This window comes from Chrysemys picta, chromosome 11 (assembly GCF_011386835.1).
Source record: "Chrysemys picta bellii isolate R12L10 chromosome 11, ASM1138683v2, whole genome shotgun sequence".
Taxonomy (NCBI): Eukaryota; Metazoa; Chordata; order Testudines; family Emydidae; genus Chrysemys; species Chrysemys picta.
This window is the reverse complement of record NC_088801.1, coordinates 55,435,135-55,447,855: the sequence shown is the minus strand read 5'-3', so window position 1 is coordinate 55,447,855 and position 12,721 is coordinate 55,435,135. Positions and strand designations below refer to the sequence as shown.

At 40.7% G+C, this 12,721-nt stretch overlaps 1 protein-coding gene across 9 annotated transcripts in view; it reads left to right on the top strand.

The window, feature by feature from the left end:
- HECW2 (HECT, C2 and WW domain containing E3 ubiquitin protein ligase 2) overlaps positions 1 to 12,721 on the top strand; it is a 258,022-nt gene that overhangs the window by 31,974 nt on the left and 213,327 nt on the right. For 2 of the 9 annotated variants that reach the window (XM_065562028.1, XM_065562032.1), the window contains exon 2: positions 4,076 to 4,192. The exons of the other annotated variants lie outside the window; for them this stretch is intronic. The gene's annotated coding sequence lies outside the window, so the exon portion shown is untranslated. The remainder of the gene's footprint in view (positions 1 to 4,075; positions 4,193 to 12,721) is intronic. 9 annotated transcript variants of the gene reach the window in all.

The following is a 12,721-nucleotide window of genomic DNA, read 5'->3' as shown; positions in this document are numbered from 1 at the left end:
ACCTAATTCACCATATGTGAGGTTCTTACTAATTCCAAAGGATCAGACACTTATCCTCAGGTCAATATGTATCTCCGATCTTACCCAAATATCCTGCTGTCAGCCAGTCCTTAGTAAACTAACTAAAGATTTATTAAGAAGAGTTGTAAATGGTTGTACATGCAAATGTTTGCAAAGTCCTTATATCAGGGTTGTAGCAGTATGAAATAGACTGCTGGCTTGCAAAAGTCTCTCTGGTAACTTCCAAAAGATTGGAAAATTCTCAGTCCATAGTTCAAAATACACCTCTACCCTGATATAACGTGACCCGATATAACACGAATTTGGATATAATGCGGTAAAGCAGTGCTCTGGGGGGGGGCGGGGCTGTGCACTCCGGTGAATCAAAGCAAGTTCAATATAATGCGGTTTCACCTATAACACGGTAAGATTTTTTGGCTCCCGAGGACAGCGTTATATCGGGGTAGAGGTGTACTCTTTTTAGTTGTAAATCCACAGTCCAGAGAATTGGAGCAGGAAGGAGGCAAAATGGAGGAGTCTCATTTATTTCTTTTATTTCCCTTGCCAGGTGCATGAAATTTACTGTTCCAAACCAAACCCACAGTCCCTGTGTATGGAAAGTTACTGGCCCAAGATGGAGTCCAGGGTCAGATGAGCATATCACATGCTCTTACATGTTTTGCTGAATCACAGGGGGGCGTGGCCATTGGCTCCTCGCTGTCTGAGGCATCTGCAGGGAGACCTGCTGTGTGGGATGAGTTTCTTCCATGACTCATTGTGAGAGTGGCCTGTCCTAAATGGACCATCAACACATAGCTATCTAGCTCTGATGTAAATCTAATTGGAGGGTGTCATCCAGGAGCAAAACACATGCTGGAGATACAAATACATAGCCAATATTCATAACTTTGGATACATGGATTTAATCAGGATAATCATACTCAATAGATTGTAACTTTTCTGTTGACACCTTACATAATACACTTTGTGCAAGATTTGTTGCAATTTTAAAACAGTGGTAATATCAATGATATAAATGGTCATCTTTAATCATACAGTATCACGGGTAGGCAGGGGTGATGAAGAACTCGTAAGGGACTACCTTCTCCCTGGAAGTGCTTTTAATATATTTGACGTTTATTGCATTCCAAAGGCAAAACCTTTGTTTTTCACAGAAAATTTTTAGAAATAAGTCTTGTCCAGGAGAGATGATTTACCTGCGTCCAGAGAAGGGTTTCCTATCAGAGGAAGGGAAATTTTCCAACCTTCGCGTCAATTTGTGCCTGAATTGTAACTGGAGTTCTCTAAGCCTCTGTGAGCCTTCTTCAGTACATTAGTTATTTTATTTATTTAGTTCTAAATCCTGCGATTCTTACTACGTTAAGTGAAACTCCCATTGAATTTGATTTGAGGTACATCATTTAATGGGGGTTTTGCCTGAGTAAGGACTGTAAGATTTGACTCTTAATGTCAACTATTTTTTTTATATAGTGTCCCAGTTTCTCTAATGCCCATCTCAGAGTAATAAATGTTGCCCAGACCAAAAGCCTAAAAGAAAAGGTAAGAACCTCCTATGACAATGTGTCAGTGGTGAAATATATTTAAATTTTTTTAACATAATAAAATCCCAAATATTAAAAACAAAATTTGGCTTCAGATATACTGATTTCTCTATATATGTGCAACTCTTCCATTTTACTACAGAAAAATTCAAAATCCAGAAATGAAATAAGATGATTTAGCTGCATTTCAACTAAATTGCCCTTGTTGCTGAGGATAAATCTGTTCCATGCCACTCCCCACATATGTTATTTAAACAGAAAAATATATGAATATGTCACTGTTCTTCAAAATGTTTCACACTCGGTGCATAGAGGTCTCGGAGCACATTGCTACTAATAATTTATTGCCTATTCACTACTGCTAACTTATGAATGATTTACTACTCACAGCAGGGAAGGCTGCATAATTTAAGAACAATGCAGAGTAAGGATTTCTTTCTGCACAGGGCAGTGGACACCAATGCACAAAACAGATTTAAAGCTAGATGGATCCCTTTTTCTGTGGTCAAGAAATACATTTTTAAAGTATAAATATAAATAGCTGAGAGTAAAGGACGTTAAAGGTCAAGCGTCCCATCCTGAATGTACCTGATCTCATTTAGTTCAAGAATCAAGAGTAGATCAGGTCAGCACTTAGATTGAAGATACTTGGAAATACAAAAAAACATGATACTGTGACAAATTCAAGATGTTACAGTGATATAGTTCAGTCAGTCAACAAAATGCTTACTCCCCTCCTCCTCCTAAAAAAAAAAAAAACAACAAAAACATACATACCAAGAAAGCATCTTTGAAGGAAGGTGGGATGCATCATTTTTATAAAGGGTTTAAATGCAGCCGGATCTTACAGTATATGCTAAATGCAATATAAAATCTGGTTATATGTTCTGTGGCTTTGTGAAAACAGCTTGTCTTATTTTCTTTAACATTATTAACTACACTAGCAATGGAACTAAAGTGACTCACTGATGGCCTTGTGCTGGAATCTTGCTTTAGTTCTTCCAAAATAATGAAGAAAAAAAGTGTGTGGGTTTTGTTGCTTGTATTGCTAATGGTTGTGGGAAAGCTGATTTTTTTATAATGAGGAACTTTATTTGACTGGTAAGCATTCCTGTTTGAAACTCCGTTTAGCTATAGAGAAGAATCACTGGCACTGTACCTTGTAATGTGATTTGAGTGACCAGCATGGATATGGCTGGGCTGTTTTGAACTGCGTTCAGCAATTGAGTTTTAGTTTAGATTCTGGGCTCTGTGCTAGAATGTGGTTCAGCACAGTTTGGCTCAGTGAGCAGTGTCCAGCCATGCAGGGCTAGAACTGAATTTAAGTGCAGCAGAGCACATGCTGTTTGAATCTAGGTTTTCAGGCAAATGTGGATGAGGCCATATTTTAGTGGATTGTAGGCAATGTTATAGGTGGGGGGGATATAGTATGCCATAAATGAAGTACAGTAATCAGTATTGCCCGCTCTTGTGATTTTTATCACGAGTGATTACATTTCAGAGGCTGCTGGTGCTCTTCTTGCAATTGCATGAGAAGCTCTGGCCTCCTTACAGAGTTCAGCAGTCTCCTCTCTGTCAGCCATTTCTCATAAGAGGTGAGATGGAGAGGAGGGAGCAAACAGCCCAGAAGCTCAGCTCAATTCCGCTCCCTCTTCCCCCTCCCTTCCTCACCTGGTCTGGAAAGGGGCAGAAGGGGATGAAGAGCCCCTGAAGCAGGCCATTTCCTCCCCCCTCTCCCCCCCAGCCAGGGAAGGAGGAGAGGGGACCCTGCTGCAGCGCCCTCTCCCCCCACCCCAGGCCTGGGAGAGGGGGGTGAAGAACCTTAAGACGAGCAGAAGTGAGGGTGTGATGAAGTTGAATTGACAGGGTTGGGGCTGAGCGGGGGTGGAGACCAGTGGGGTGAAGTGATGGAGGGGCTGGAAGACAGGATTAATTGCTAAGCAAGGGGCAGGCAGAGGTGGTGAGAGCTCCTGCAGCAGGGGCCAAAATTACCTTACTAGATACATTTGGGACAGTTCCTCTCACTCACAGGATGGGCAGGGGAATTCAAAAATCAAGACAGACCAAAAAAACCACAATATAATCTTAAAAAATAAAACAACCCCCCCCCCCCCCAACCCATCAGTGGTTTAAGGTGTCTTACTCACGGTTTTTGATCTCTTGAGAGAGTGGCAATACTGCTTAATTCAGGGCTTGGAAAAGTTAGCAGACACCTACTAGGAAAGCTAAAGAGTCAAATGGAAGAATGAGGGAGAGAGCTGCACCATTGCAATATCCAGGAATAGCACCCCCGTTAAAACCCCAATCTTTCCCTTCACTCCCAAGTGCTAAAAAGGAGTGGTTGCTGGGACACCTCCCGGGGTGGTGTTCCTTAGCCCAGGTTGTGGACTCCATCACTCATATCAGCCTCAAGCTTAATACACTTTTGATAATTTTAAAGCCATTTGCTTGCATTCTTTCTATTCGCTCACACTCCAGTTTCCTGACCATTGGGTGCTATATCCCTTCCTCAGGCTTCTGGTCGCTGGAGAAGCGGTAGGTCTCTGATACTCTACTCCCATGTCAGGCATTTTGTTTTTTGTATTCTGCCTGTGAACAGCTCCAGTACCTGCCGCTGCTGCTGCTGCTGGGTAAGTTTTGGAAGGATCTGATTTTTATTGGTACATGTCAATTTCCCCACAGACCGACACACACAAATATTTGTCATTAATAATTGAAATGTACAGGTAGGCAAAATAAGAAAAATGCTGCTTGAGAACGAATTAGAGTTTAAGCTAAGTATATTTACTTTGTATATTTTAATGGTTATAAAGCTTTAACTTTTTGGAAATCAGTGTCTTCTGACATTTCCACATAACTTCCTGCAATAGTGAAAATTTAAATAGATATTATCAGTGTTTATTTTTCATTTTTTATCTGTCAAAATTATTTATAAAAATGGAATTCTGCCAGGCCAACTCCTAGGTTTCCCCACCAGGACCAGAATGAAATTTACATGATTCTTTTCAATTTCACACTGTCAACAGGGTTCTGAAAAGTATCTGAGATTACCAGAATCCTGTTAATTTCACTCTGCTGCTGTTTGTGACAGCTGTGAGCAGAAGCAGAGGAAGATAGCACTTCATATCTTAAACAGTACTTTTTTTTTTTAAGATGAAGCTCATATTCTGCAGAAATTGATGGCTTATAGCCTAACCCCCATCTTTTTATTATTTAGTAAGTACTCATGAATCATGTGGATGGGAAAGAGAATATGGGGCTGCTTTTTTTCTTTTCTTTAAAGATTCATATCACGCTGACTCTGCTTAAGTTTGTGGAAGACCTCTAGTTCACACTGGGAATGCTGAGAGGTTTAGTACACATATTAGCATAGTCCCTCCAATACTGGCCTTTACATCATTTCTAATGCATAGTCTCATCAATTTAAGTTACATGATACACGTCCATATTCACCAGGAAAATGTCCTGCAAACAACTGGTGAGTGGATTTTCCAAGCCAGTCATTGACCACGCAATGACTGACCAGAAAAAAATGGTAGCAAGAGAACAAAAACTGATAGGTTTCACGGAAATGCTGTTTTCCATTCTCTCATGTATTGTAAGCATGTCAACAAAAATGCTGTGCCTGCTTCCTAAAAACTGCAAAAGGGAAATCATGAAAGCACTGGAAGACTAATTCATTATTATAGTGTTCGTGTAAAATTTGCTTCATTACTGAGAAAGCACTGAGCCAAAGAGAAACTTCTGACTGAACCGCAGATGATTTGCTGCATCAAACGCTCGTCTATCCTACCAACCATAGAACCGTTAGTGCAGTGTGGAATTAAATTGCTGTTGATTTCGTCTTGCTTCATAGATTCAACTCTTCTCATGGACGAAGGGAAGGGAGGGAATTCATAAGATTCTCCTATTTCTAAAGAATAGAGGGAGACTTCTTAAAGCACAGCTGTAGTAGAACAGAAATAGAAGTGATTGAAAAGATTTATGTAAATGGGCTAAAAATCATTTCAAGAAAATTAGGACTACAATAAAGCAATTCCAGTATGCTAGGAGTTTGTGGAGAGGTTTGTTTGTTTGTGGTGAAGAGGAGTTTACTGGATCTACAACATTGTGAGATTATTAAGAATAGAAAAAATGAGGATGATAACTTCACTAATACAAATTATTCAAAAGTGTGATCATCCTCCAGGATGCAAATGTGAGTTCTGCAGTTAAGCCAGTATTAACTGGTGAAGCCAGCTGAAATCAGTTTATGGACTTATTGCTAAATATTTCCATGAAAAAAAGGAAAAACAGGAAAAAAAGACACTTTTCTTGCTGTGATGCTTCTGTCTCTTTTCCTACTTGTCAATTTTATGTTACTCTAAGGCTAGATCTACACTACGGGGGGGGGGGGGGTCGACCTAAGATACGCAACTTCAGCTACGTGAATAGCGTAGCTGAAGTGGCGTATTTTAGGTCGACTTACCTGGCTGTGAGGACGGCGGCGAGTCGACCGCTGCTGTGCCGCTGTTGACTCCGCTTCCGCTTCTTGCCGCGGTGGATTTGCGGAGTCGATGGAAGAGCCATCGGGGATCGATTTTTATCGTGTCTTCACTAGACGCGATAAGTCGATCCCGAATAGATCGATTGCTACCCGCCGATTCGGCGGGTAGTGAAGACGTGCCCTTAGAAATTTTTTTAACTAGAATTAGGTAGCTGTATGTGACTAATGTTTTAGGAGCATGCTAAAATAAGGATTCTGAAATATTCGTGTCACAGAAGAATGCTTATATTTAAACCTTTATCTGGTCCTTGAATTTTTTGGCAAATAAATTGCAAAAACTGGAGGATCTGATTGCAGTGTAAATCAAATTGTTCAGTGAAGCATGAAACTGTTAAACAGCTTGATACAATATATTTAGTTTTTCTTCCTGCAGCTCTCATTGGCCGGGAACGGTGAACTGCGGCCACTGGGAGCTGCAGGGGGCCGTGCCTGTGGGAGGTCAATGCCTAGAAAATGTCTGGCGGCCCACAATCAGATTGCCCTTAGGGCCCACATGCGGCCCGCAGGCTGCAGTTTGCCCACCACTGGTCTACATGGACACTGTCTCGGCCTAACTACATCAACATAAGCCCTATGCTCCTCGTGAAGGTGGAGTTATGATGTCGGTGGAGTAGGGCACATAGGGCAGGTCTACACTACAGGGTTAAGTTGACCTAAGTTAAGCAATTCCAGCTACGTGAATAATGTAGCTGGAGTCGACGTAGCTTAGGTCGACTTATTACGGTGTCTACACCACGCTGGATCCATGGGAGAAACTCTCCTGTTGACGCTACGATATGCTTCTAGTTCCGGTGGAGTACGGGAGTCGACGGGAGAGTGATCTGCAGTCGATTTAGCGCAGTGGATCTCAAACTTTTTTACTAGTGACTCCTTTCACATCACAAGCCTCTGAGTGTGCCCCCCTAATAAATTAAACACCCTTTTAAATATATTTAACACCATTATAAATGCTGGAGGCAAGCGAGGTTTGGGGTGGAGGTTGACCATTTGTGACCCCCCCATGTAATGACCTCGCGACCCCCTAAGGGGTCCCGACTCCCAGTTTGAGAACCCCAGTGCGGGTCTTCACTAGACCCACTAAATTGACCCCCGGTGGATCGATCGCCGCAGCGTCAATCCACAGTAAGTGTAGACATACCCTTTACATCGGCAGGAGAAGGCTGTAGTGTATACACTGACATAGTTAGGTTGACATAAGACAGCTTATAACTGTGTAGTATAAATCATGGCTCAGTCAATGGGAATCTCAGTGGCTCAATAATCCCCAAGTGGAGCTGGCCTTTAAAAGTAAATGTGTCAGAGAGAGAATGAGGATGGAGTGTTCTAGTTTGTACAGTGGCATGAACCTTAATGTTGATAGTTGGAGTGAAATCCTAGACCTATTAAATTGAGTTGCAAAATTCACATTGACTTTAATGGGACAAGATTTTATCCTTGGTGTCTTAAATAGAGGATGTTAGACTACACAGGGCAAATCTGTTTTGCTTCCTTTCTTTTTCATAATTCACTTATCTTTTCAGGACTCAGCAAACATTGCCTTTCGTGATCAGGCTATCCCGAGTGATAACTTATTGATGTTGCATGGGGTTAGGTTGTCCCATTAGGCATAACTCTCTTTTGAAAGAATTGGGGCTGGCTCACAAAACCAGTGTTATTCCCCAGGATCCATGAGGATCCACGTATAGGCCCTGTGCTTCACCATTGAGTCAGGACTTCCTGCAGCTCTGTATTGACTCCCTAGCAATGCAGCTTCATTTGAAGTGTGCTGATGTGGACTCAGCAGCTGGCAACTGTTTCTGGTACTGTCATTTAAGGGGGAAATACATGAGTGTACAAAAGAGGAAAAAGTCAATTTTTTTTCTCTCCTTTATCCCTCCTCCACATTATCAAGGAAAAGTAATTATGAATTCTGCTCTTTGGAGATTTTGGGATGGGAAAGCCTCATTGTTAAGTGTTGTGGTTGTAATTCTGAGAGGGGGAAAACGTTGCTGGGAAATTGTTTTGCCACTAATTAAAAACAGCAGCAGTACAAAATAATTGGAGTTGGTTGTATAACTTGACCACATGCTTTTCTGCGATCTCTGTCTGAGCATGGAGGAAGGTGGCAAAGTTTTTACTGTTCCAGTGTTGGTGGTGAGAAACGATTCCAGAAACTAGGGTACATCATGTTTAAAACTAGTGGGCTAGATTCTGTCCCAACATATTACCCATTTCACTCTCAAAAGTCAGTTGTGTTGCCTGGCTCGATGTCCGGGCAGAAATTAACCCAGTATGTCCAGGTATACAAAAATAATCTTTCTCTATAAAATGTTAGTTTTTCTTTAATTTTGCCAATTTTTTGGCAGAAAATTTTAAAATTCAGTCAAGAATTCTGAGCAAAATTAAATGTATTGCTATACAACTATGTTGAAAGTAAACGGGTTTCATTAGGCTTTTTCATAAGCCTAGAGTTTCAGAAATCTTAGTGCTTTACATATTTGTCAACAGCTGTCCTAGCTAATGGAATTTTATTTTGAACTTTGGCTTGTGGTGGAGGATTTGAAGGGAAAGTTGTTGGTTATTTTTTTTTCTTTTTTTCTTCCTTTTCTTCCCCAGTTACCTATTTTAACTTGCCCATTATTAGTACAGGTAGACCAGTAGTTCTCAAACTTTTGTACTGGTGACCTCTTTCACATAGCAAGCCTTTGAGTGCGACCCCCCCCCATAAATTAAAAACACTTTTTTATATATTTAAAAACATTAGAAACGCTGGATGCAAATCAGTGTTTGGGGTGGAGGCGGACAGCTTGCGACCCCCCACATAATAACCTCGTAACCCCTGAGGGGGTCCCAACCCCCAGTTGAGAACCCCTGAGCAGGGCCGGCTCCAGGCACCAGCCGACCAAGCATGTGCTTGGGGCAGCACCTTAGAAGGGGCGGCCAATGTTGGAGTGGCGGGGGGCGCTCGTGGTGGTTTTTTTGTTTTGTTTTGTTTTTGTTTTTTTTGTTTCGGCCGGGCAGCGCTGGGGGTGTTTTGGCGGCGTGGCGCTGCGGGGAGCGGGGGATTCGGCGGTGCAGTGCTCCGGGGGTTTGGCCGGGCCGGCGAGGCACGGCGCTTGGGGGGAGACGCGGTGCTTGGCCGGCGAGGCGCTCGGGAGGGGGTGGGGGTTTGGAGGTTTGTGCGGCCTGGTGCGGCGCTCGGGGAGGAGGACGGGGGGGTTGGCCGGCGCTGGGGGGGGTGTTGGCGGCGCGGCACTGGGGGGGGGGAGGGGGTTACGGCGGGGCAAAAAAGTTAGAGCCGGCCCTGCCCCTGAGGTAGACCAGTCTGTGAGTACCATAGATATAAATTTGTACTAATCTGCATTAAAAAAAACCCAGAGTGACGGAAAAGAGAGAGCCCCAGAGAAAAGATGGATCTAATAATAAGAAGAAAAAGAAAATGTTGCAGAAATCAATGTCTGTTATTTGTAGTGTACATATGTTGCACTAGGTTGAAAATATATTTCTGCTGTTTTAAAACATCATATTTACCCAGTTAGAAAAACATATTTTAATCTGATATGATTTAATCTGACAGCACTTTTAAATGGTGTTTGGCAAAATCTTTGTTCTTTTTTAAAAAAAACTTCAGTATAGGGGTTAGGGAAATAACTGTACAGAATATTGGGATCAAAAGATAGAATATGAGCTATTTATTATGGAGAGCTGGTAGTCTTTCCATAATTGGGGTATAGTGCTTAGTCTTCTGTTAATGTTGGCTAACTTTGCCAGCAGTGAACCAGTCCAGTTGAAATTTCATGAATACTTCTATCAGAGGATTGTTCTTTGTGAGAGAGAACAGATTTTGAAAAATCTGAAGTACTTTCAGGGTTTTTTTTCTTGAAAGGTCCCATCTCAGAATGATTGACGTATGAAATACTAAATTTTTTATTTTACTTTTATTACTCAGTGAGATATGGTGATGTGGATGACATTTTTGGAAAGGTTGGGTGATTAGTAGTTTGTTTTAAAGTTATTTTTTTTGAGAGCGTTGTGGGGTCTCAGGAACACGGTGCAATCTCTATGAGCTCTGCTATGCATTTTACCTTTTCAGTAACCTCTGGTGTTTTAGATACATGGAAACACTTCCACATGGAGAGCGTGTGAAAAGACTGAGATTATTTACTTTAGAGAGGAGGCAAGTCGGGGGTGGGGGAGGATTAAAAATATACAAAATAATTAATGTGATATAATGGGTATAGTTATATAATCTGACGTGTTAAGGACCCACAGCATCTTTGATGTAAGAGTAAGAGTTGGGCAAAAATATTGACATTTTATGGCTACGATCCCACCTCCTTATCAAACAAAGGCCAACACATTAAATACAGTCATATTGTATTCCAGTTTTTAGGGGCAAGAAGGATTGGGAAAAACAATTGATTGAGAGACTGGTCTAAACATAGTGACTCACTGCTTTATTGTTTACTATAGGGCTGATGGTCTAATCAAAAGAACCAAAATATTTGACAGCAGTTAAATCAAAGTAAGTAATTTAAAAACAAATTGTGCATTCTGTGCTTCATGTAATAAGATTTGAGGATCATTGATAGAATAACCGTCTCTCTCAAACCATTGTACCTTAACATCCTGCAAGCTGCTGGGAAAAATATTTTTATGCTAGTCGAGAAAAGAGAGGCAATAAGGGCAGACTCCCTGATCTGTGCTTTATTCAGATATATACCTTGAAAATAATAACATGAGCCTTTGTCTCCTTCTGCTGGTTTAGATGGTCATCTTGATCAATCTGGATAAATTTAATACTGGTGGAGAGTGCTCAATAATATAAATAAGTAGTGGTGGTAAAAAGCTGTATAAAATAGTCTTAACAAAGGGCCCTCCACATTATTCTCTGCAGCCCAACTGCCCTCTCTATTCTTTGCATTGTAGGAAAGGACATATGTTCTAATGTGAATATTTGTCCCTGAAATGTTCGTTCAGACTTTCAGTTGCCGTGTTTACTTTTTTGTTAATTTTATCCAAAAGGGAAGCACTAAATCCCACTGTCTGTTTTAAATAAATGTCTCCTACCAGAACATATTCCTATACTGTAATGGATTCACTGCTTTAAAATGTCATACTTGGAGTGTGCTGTTTTTGTTCCTTGACAAGCTTCCTCTATTAGGCAATAGGTTGTGAGTCGTCTAATCCTATTAATGGCATGTTTACTTGTAATTTTTAAATTCAAAGTCTTTTGTAATTATGCAGTATTTAGTGAGAAAAGGGTTATAAGGCTATTTATAATGAAGGTGTTGGGAGGAAAATTTTGATTTCGGTTTAGATTACTGTGATATGAAAAAATGTCATGGGAAAGTAGGGATTCTGTTGGCACACGCTTTGCCAGAGATTCTTGGAGCAAGCAGGAGAGGAGGGAGAGCATGTCCACACTCAGATACCTGTGGACTGCCCGCTTTAAAACTGAAAGCCTATTTTTGGTTCTGATGTTCACATAAAAAGTCTAGAATAAACAGATGAGATGATGCCCAGGAATCTCATTATGCACATAAAGTTTCTCTCTAGCCAGTCTTCCACCCCCCAAAAATGTGGTTCATAAATCCTACACAGTATTGAGAGAAAAAGGCAAACAAGATTTGACACTAATCATAGATAAAAATATACATAATTTTTATAAAACAGTATTGTCAGACATAAAGATAAACATTTCCGATATTGTATTTGCTTTCAGTTTTCATGTTTGAACAGAATAATTGTCTATTATAATAAAATGTAGGGCATATATATAATTGTGGGTTTTTGTTTGAATATTCAGAAATAATAATGTCTTCTGCTTAAACAAACGGCCTTATAAATGACCATGAATAATGGAAGGTCTTTTATGTGACACTGAACATTCCATTGTACACCTATTCATAATAGAACAATTTAGGAATGTTTTTAAACATGCCTAGGGATTAATAATGGAGTTAAAAGGGTCGTTTGTATAATAAATGACCATACAGACTTAGTCTCTCATGCTTGTTGTGAGAATAGTCTAGTGTTAATCGTGGGATACAGTATGCTGAGGGTGTAAAAGCTTCAAAATGAAAATCAGGCAGATGTCTAAAGAGAAGTCAAAGATAACTGGCTATAGGAAATGCTTTTCATAGTTTTTATGTGGTCCATGATTTAAGAAATGTAAAGGAAAGAGGTATTTGCTGACTACTTTTGTCGTCATGAGAATGATACTATTGCATTTGAAAGAAATCGTTTTACGCCAGAGGGTGACTGGACTAGTGGGGATCCTTATGGCTGTGCAAATGTATGTCATTTTTTATGGGCCTGATCCAAAGCCCATTGAATTCAGTGGAAAGATTCCTGTCAACTTCAGAGGGCTTTGGATTAGTCCCTGTATGTTCTGCTTATGCTCATCTGCATACTTCAACTCATTAAAATAATATAGATTTTTAAAAAGAGGTTTAAGAACTTCTGACAAAGTTGGAACTTGCTGGTTGGTTGTTGTCATCTGCGTAGGTAAAATGGCCAATAAATGTACAGGTTAACTGTTTTCCTCATGTTAGGTTTGCCAACTTTCCGATTGCAGAAAACTGCCCCCTCTCACTCCATCCCCCTCCTTCTGTCATTTGCTCTCCCCCAC